The sequence below is a fragment of the Chiloscyllium plagiosum genome, unplaced genomic scaffold, assembly GCF_037043375.1.
Source record: "Chiloscyllium plagiosum isolate Xiang-an unplaced genomic scaffold, Cpla_swu_hap1 HiC_scaffold_50, whole genome shotgun sequence".
NCBI lineage: Eukaryota > Metazoa > Chordata > Chondrichthyes > Orectolobiformes > Hemiscylliidae > Chiloscyllium > Chiloscyllium plagiosum.
The window spans coordinates 50,911,030-50,919,235 of NW_028270188.1; positions in this window are offsets into that span (position 1 = coordinate 50,911,030).

Genomic DNA, 8,206 nt, shown 5'->3' on the forward strand with positions numbered 1-8,206 from the left:
TGGAGTTGAGTTTCAACTCCCTCAAACCCCACATGTATGTTTCCTGAAATGTTTAATCTCCGTACCCAACACAATCCGTGCAATGAGTTGGGCTAGGGTGACGGCTGGGGAAATAATGGTGCTTGAACAGATTTATAAATACTGTGCCTTCCAGACCAGGACAGAAGCTGGAAATTCTGCAGCGGGTAACTCAGCTCCTGACTCTCCAAAGCCTGCCCACCATCAATAAGGCACAAGTCAGGAGTGTAATGGAATATATCCTAAATTACTTGTTGGGTACAGTCCAACAGAACACGACACCACCCAGGATAAAGCAGCCAGCTTTCGTGGCACTGCAATACCAAATATCCATTCACTCCACCACCAACACTTAGTAGCAGCAGTGTATACCACTGCAGCAACTCAGCAAGGATACTTAGACAGCACTGTCCAATCCTACAACCTCTAAAGGAGACCTAAAAGGACAAGGGCGGCAGTGAGTTCCCCTGAAAGTTCCCCTCCAAGCTACACACTCTAAACCTGGAAATCTAGCTGTCAATCCTTCAATGTGGCTGTGTCAAAATCCTGAAATGATCTCGCTAACTGCACTGTCGATGTCCCTATACTACCCAGGGATTGTGGCAGTTCAGGAAAGTGCCTCACCACAATGGTCTCAAGGGGGAGCTATCATTAGTTGATAAAAGATCGCCCAGACACCCCTGAACGCCCACATCCCCTGCAAGAATAATGCAAAGTAAAAAGTATGGGGTTTGTGGAAGCTTGCTGTGCACAGATAGGCTGCCACGTTAGCGTCATCACAAAGTGACCACACTACTAAAAGCAATTCATTGGCTGTAAAACACGCTGCGACATGCTGAAGTTGTGAAGGGTGCTATATGAATGCAACTTTCTCACTTGTTCTGAGTGAGCAGCCTGCAACTCATCAGGCATGACATCTTGCGAGATGAACTGAAAGTCAGAGGGGGGCAAAGAAAGTGCAGCTGACAGTTTCTGACCAACACTGATTGAGCGGTTCTTCATTTTTAAGTCACAAACGAAATTGGGTTCTGATAAATGCAGCCCCTGGCGAGGGCACAGAGGGCGATTTACTAGACTGGAACCATGGATGAGGGGCTTCAGTTTAAATTTCACCCTCGCCCTCCTCGCTCCAGAAACCATTCACAGAGTAAATTTGCACATTTCAATTTCCTTCAATGTACACAGATGGCTTACGCATTCTTTAGTAAGAGGCCATTAGGTCTCAGAAGAGAAAGCACACACAATTTCTCTGGAGCTTTTCAGTGCATTAAAAGCACTTTGCATCAATTGAAGACTTCTTGAAGGAAGGTATAGAGATAGGGAGAGATGAATGGACTTGGGTAGGTAAAAGAGGTAGTGAGGGATGAAGGTGCTAGAGGAGGTAACAGATTGGGAAGGTTGGAGAGGCTGGCAGATTAGATTATTTACAGTGTGGAAACAGGCCCTTCGGCCCAACAAGTTTACAGTGACCCGCCAAAGTGCAACCCACCCAGATCCCGACATTTACCCCTTCACCTCACACTACAGGCATTTTAGCATGGCTAATTCACCTGTCTTTGGACTGTGGGAGGAAACCGACGCAGACACGGGGAGAATGTGCAAACTCCACACAGTCAGTCGCCTGTGGCGGGAATTGAACCCGGGTCTCTGGTGCTGTGAGGCAGCAGTGCTAACCCCACTATGCCACCGCGCCGCCCACCAGGTTATAGACAAATGGTGCAGTGTAACCATTTGAATAGGTTACAGAGATAGGGAGGGATGTTGGAACTGGAGAAAGTTTCAGAGATAAAGAGAGACAAAGGGCCTGAAGAGGGTTTCAGAGATATTGAGGCGTTTGGGCGTGTAGGAGGTAATGGAGATAGGAAGTGGTGCAGAAACGTGAGGAGGTGATAGTGTTAAGGGAGGTTGTAGAGGCTGGTTATAGAGATAGTGAGGAATGTAAGGGCTTGAGATGGCTACAGAATGACAAATGGGGCTAGGGGCTTGTTGAGGTGACAGCAATAATGGAATGTGCAGAGATATTGAGGCATGTAGGGCCTGGAGGAGGTAACAGAAGTAGGGAGTGGTGTAGAAGCTTGAGGAGGTGGTAGCAATAAGGAAGGACTTAGTGGCTGGGGGAGCTTAGAGAGAAAGTGAAGCGTGTAAGGGATTGAGGTGGTTACAGAATGACGAAAAGGTCTCGTGGCTTGCTGAGGTGACAGCAACAGGGGAATATGCAGTGACTGATAAGGTTACAGTGATAGAGAGGCGCATAGGAGCTGGAGAATGTTACAGAGACAAAGAGACATGCAGGAGATGGAGACTTGTAAAGAGATAGGAAGGGGTACAGGTGCTGGATGAGTGAAAACTGCTGTGGGATCTGGTGTGGGGCTGGAGTGATGGGGAACAGGACTGAAATGGATAATGAGAAAGTCCAGAGGATGATCGGCAGATGCCCACGTAGTTTGTAAGTGACCCCAGTCTATCATGGGTCTGTTTGTGTAAACGTGTGACGTGTCTGAGAAGGTGAGGGTTTGATGGAGCCTCTACACTTGACCATCTGCATGTGGGTGAAGCCACAGCCGCCTGGGTGATGGTTTGGGACCGATGACTGATGCTGCTGTTGCTGATTGCTCAGTGATCAGAGAGGTTTCAGTTCCTCTGCTGGCATGACCTTCCCCTTCCCCTCAATCTGGAGCAAATGACCGCACCACCTACAGCCCCTTCATAAACAGGCCAAAGCTAGCATAGCCTCGACTCTCGGGAGCTAAAATGAGGCACTTGAAACGCCACCCAGGTCCCCCATGCACTGCATTGAACTCAGATGCAGAGGCTGACTTGAAACCGGCTCTTTGATCATATGAATCACCACTGGGGTGGCTTCAATCAAACTGCTAAAGGATTGTTGTGATACAGCAGCTTTCAAAGCAACACGCCTTAAAATAAAATCGAAGACTCCCTCTCAGAAAGAGGAGGCCATTCAGCCCTTCCACCTTTCTTCACCACTCATCAAAACAAAGGACAATTGTTTCACAACTCCAATTTCCTATCCCATATCCTTAGATTCAGTTAGTGTACAAAGGCCTATACATTAGAGTCTTCCATAGGCATCGAGACTAACATACACTCACTAGGCTCTGAGCGAGAGAATTTTTCTTCATCTCAGTTCAAATTGGCTGCTCCTTATTCCAGCCTTTTCAGAAATATCCTGTTTTTCTGTGCTGCCAACCGTAGCATACAGCTCCACGTTTTCCCACATCAAAGTCTGTGTACCAATTCCTTCCCAAATTACTTGTGCAGTCTATATCCCGTTTCAGCCTTGCTATTCCACCTCAAAGTCTAATCTCCCAAAGAGATTCGTATGTTCGTCCCATCCTTCTGCAGAGCTCTCTTCCCTGATAGTTGTACCCTTACACACTTAGAATCATTGCAATGAAGAGGCCAGCAGTGCATCTCCTTTGCCAAGGCCTATGACTCAATGTTGGGCTGTGAATACATTTTTTGAAAGGGATGTGATTAAAGTTTTGAAAATAATTGGAGAGGTCAAACAAAACTTAATGTCGCAGAGTCATAAACGTCTTCAACACTGAAAAAAGGCCTTTCAGCCTATCAAGTCTGTGCTGGTCAAATATAATCCCCTAATTCACCTAATCCCATTTTCTAGCACTCGTGCAATGAAATATTTCTTCAATGATATGTGGGTTTCTGCCTCTACTACCCTTACAGGCAGTGTGTTCCACATGCCAACCACCCTGTGAATGAAAATAATTTTCCTCACATGTTCTCGAAACGACCTGCTCCTAACCTTAAATCTATGCACCCGGTCAGCATGAACGAGTTGAGTTGAAGGATCTGGGTTTGTTTGCTATGGGCCTGTATGACTCTGTGTCTCTGCTACACCAAGGTAAGGTGGCTGAAGCCAGGATCTAGCACAGCTTTAAAGGATTACGGGCTTGCTAGAAAGGAGCTCAGGAATGGACTGAGGGGAGCCAGGAGGGGGCACGAAAACGGCTTGGCAAGAAGGATTAGGGGGAACGCAAAGGCATTTTACTCACACGTTCGGAATAAGAGAATGATCAGGGAGAAGGTAGGGCCGATCAGGGATAACGGAGGGAACTTGTGCGTGCAGTCTGAGCATATAGGGGAGCCCTAAATCAGTTTCTTGCTTCCGTTTTCACCAAGGAAAGGGAACTTGTTGTAAACGAAAACTTAGAGGAGCTGGGACACAGTCATGAGCAGATCAAGATTGATGAAGATGATGTGCTGGAAATCTTGGAAAACATTAGGATTGATAAGTCCCCAGAGCCAGATCAGATTCATCTTAGGCTGCTCCAGGAAGCGAGAAAGGATGTTGCTAAGCCGATGGCGAGGATATTTGCCTCCTCACTCTCCACATGAGTCGTATGGGAGGATTGAAAAGAGGTGAATATTGTTCCTCTTTTCAAGAAGGGTAATAGGGAAATCGCTGGCAATTACAGACCAGTCAGTCTTACGTCTGTGGTCAGCAAGGTTTTGGAAAGAAATTCTGAGGGATAGGATTTATGGCAATTTGGCAAAGCGTAGTGTGATTAAAGGCAGTCAGCATGGCTTTGTGAGGGGCAGGTCATGCCTCACAAATCTTATTGAGTTCTTTGAGGAGGTGTCAAGACAGGTCGACGACGGTCGAGCAGTGGATGTGGTTTATATGGACTTCAGCAAGGCCTTTGATCGGGCTCCCCATGGTAGGCTCATTCATAAAGCCAGATATTTGGCTATCTGGATTCAGAATTGGCTGGCTGGAGATGGAAACTTCTGTAGATGGAAAGTATCCTGCCTGGAGGTCAGTGTTGAGTGTGGTCCCGCAGGGCTCTGTTCTTGGGGCCCTGCTCTTTGTAGTTTTTATAAATCACTTGAATGAGGAGGTTAAGGGGTGGGTTAGTAATTTTGCTGATGACACAAAGGTTGGAGGTGTCGGCGATAGTTCAGAGGGCTACTGCAGGCTGCAGCACGACATAGACAGGATGCAGAGCTGGGCTGAGAAATGGCAGATGGAGTTCAACCTGGATAAATACGAAGTGATGCATTTTGGAAGGTTGAATGCGAATGTTGAATGTAGGTTTAAAGACAGGATTCCTGGCAGTGTGGAGGAACAGAGGGATCTGGGTGTGCAGGTACACAGATCCCTCAAAGTTGCCACCCAAGTGGATAGGGTTGTTAAGAAAGCATATGGTGTTTTGGCTTTCATTAACAGAGGGATTGGGTTTAAGAGCCGCGAGGTTTTGCTGCAGCTCTACAAGTTCCTAGTGGGACCATACTTGGAATATTGTGTCCAGTTCTGGTCGTCCTACTATAGGAAAGATACAGAGGCTTTGGAGAGGGTGCAAAGAAGGTTTACCAGGATGCTGCCTGGACTGGAAAGCTTACCTTATGAGGAAAGGTTGAATAAGCTTGGACTTTTCTCTGTGGAGACCTGATCGAGGTGCACAAAATAATGAGAGGAATAGATAGAGTCAATAGCCAGAGACTTTTCCCCAGGGCAGGATTGACTGGTACGAGAAGTCATAGTTTGAAAATATTAGGAGGAAGGTATAAAGGAGACGTCAGAGGTAGGTTCTTTACTCATGGAATGCGTTGCCAGCTGTAGTGGTGGAAGCAGAGTCATTGGGGACATTTAAGCGACTGCTGGACATGCACATGGATAGCAGTGAGTTGAGGGGTGCGTAGGTTAAGTCACTATATTTTACATTAGGATTAAAACTCGGCACAACATCGTGGGTGCTGAAAATATGTTGCTGGAAAAGCGCAGCAGGTCAGGCAGCATCCAAGGAACAGGAGAATCGACGTTTCGGTCATATGCCCTTCTTCAGGAACATCGTGGGCCAAAGGGCCTGTTCTGTGCTGGACTTTTCTATGTTCTATGTTCTACATATACACAGATGAACCTCGATTTTTCAAACGAGACGGGCATTCAGTATTTCATTCGGGTAATTGATTATTCATACAATCAATTTGACCTTAAAGAAGGGAAGCCATTCTGATCGAATGCTGTACTCTACCGGAGAGATTGAATAAATATATAGCTTTGACGAGTCTGCTATTTAAATGAACTAATCGTTGCATTCTGCAAATTGCACGTTAAACTGAGAAGGACTAAACCCTTGCCATCACATAAATGTATGAAATCTCAGCATTAAGCAAGGTCCCCAACAGCTTCTAAAATCCCAAGAGCATTTATCAGTTTCCGCTAAACTCATTTTCATGATAGAAAGATAGAAGCACTGCCTTGCACATGCATTTACTTTCTCTGCCATTCTTTTCACGAACGGATGGTAAAGTGACGGAAATAATGCACTTACTTTTGCAAAGGGCTGTGCAACTAACCTTCACGTTAAAGACACTATATGTGCATGGTGCACACATACTTAAAAGTCGCATCCCTACCGCTAGGTGGCGGTCTAACCGAAATATCCGCATGGTAAACATGCGTGCATGCACACACACACAATCAAACACACGCACACACATCCCTGCATCTGAGGGGTGCTCCAGCTAAAACATACATGTAAACACACACACACACACACATTTAACCCTGCTGCTGGGCGGTGCTGTAACTGAAATCTGCATATGGTACACGCTCATATATACACAAGCTCATCCCTGCCGCTGGTTACACTCTAACTGAAATATATATTTGATGTACATGCACACACACACACACACACACACACATGCACATCCCTGCCACTTGGTCGTGCTGTAACGGAACTGACCTACATGTTATACACTACACACACACACTCCCTCTCTCTCTCTCTCTTCCCTGACGCTAGGTTGCGATGTGTTCTACTTTTCCCCAAAACTTTTACATTCTAAATCGTTCTGCATACCTGAACTGTTTGAAACAATAGATCGTGCAGCACCTGTTTGCAATGAGTTATTCCAGGTAAAATGCATCGTCTGAGGAACGCTTATTGGACCCGAGATATTTATTTCGATTTCTTGTCACAGATGCTGCCAGACCTCTGGAGATTTTCCAACAACTTCTGTTGTTGTTTCTGCTTTGCAGACTCCATAGTATTTTCGGTTTTTATTTGTTATTTGGGGTATCTGTGTTCTTAATTATTTGTCACATTAGACTTCTTAAATTTTGATTCATTATTGGTACATGCATCGAGGTACACTGAAAAGTTTTGTTATGTGAGCAAAACAGGTAGATCATATCATATAAAGTGTACTAGGGTAATAGAACAGAATGAGAAAAATAATGTTATGCATGCAGAGAAGGTGCACAAAGAGCAAGATCATTAAGAGATTTATAATTTGTGGGGTTCATTCAGAAGTCTGATAACAGCAGAGAAGAAACTATTCTTAAACCTCTTCCTGCGAACATTTAAGCCTTTGTATCTTCTGTTCGATGGAAGAGATTAAAACCAGGTTGGGAGGTGTATTTGATTATGTTGGCTGTCCTGCCGAGGCTGCGAGAAATATAGATGGAGTCACTGCATGGAAAGTTAGCTTGTGTGATATACTGGAATGTGTTCACAACTCGCCATTGTTTCTTACTATCCTGGGCAGGTTAGTTGACAGACCAAGACATGAATTATCTGAAACAAATATTTTCAATGTTACATCTGTAATAATTGATAAATGTCTTTATTGACATGCCAAATTTCCTTAGCCTCCTTACGAAGTAAGGTGCTGTCCTGCTTTCTCTATTATATTAACAACGTGGGTGGACCATCCATGTGCTGATCCAAGAGTCGTTTAAATGTCCATAATATACCTGACTCTACTACCATTTCTGGCATTGCATTCCACCACTCTCAAAGAACAAACCTCCGACATTACCCTTAAATCATTGTCCAATCACCTTAAAATTCTGTCCCCTCGTGATAGCCATTTCCGCCAAGGGAAAAACAAAGTCTCTGGTTATCCACACTTTCTTTGCCTCTCATCATCTTGCACACCTCTATCAAGTCATCTGTCATCCTTCTTCGCTCTAATGAGAGAAGCCCTAACTCCCTCACCCTTTCTTCATAAGACGTGCCCTCCAGCGTCAGCAGCATCCTGGTAAATCTCATCTGCACTCTCGCTGCAGCTTCCACATCGTTTCTGGAATGAAGCGATCAGAACGCAACACAATATTCGAAATGTGGTAAAGCCAGGGCTTCATAGAGCTGCAGTTCAACCTCACAACTCTTAAACTCCATCCTCCTGCTAATGAAAA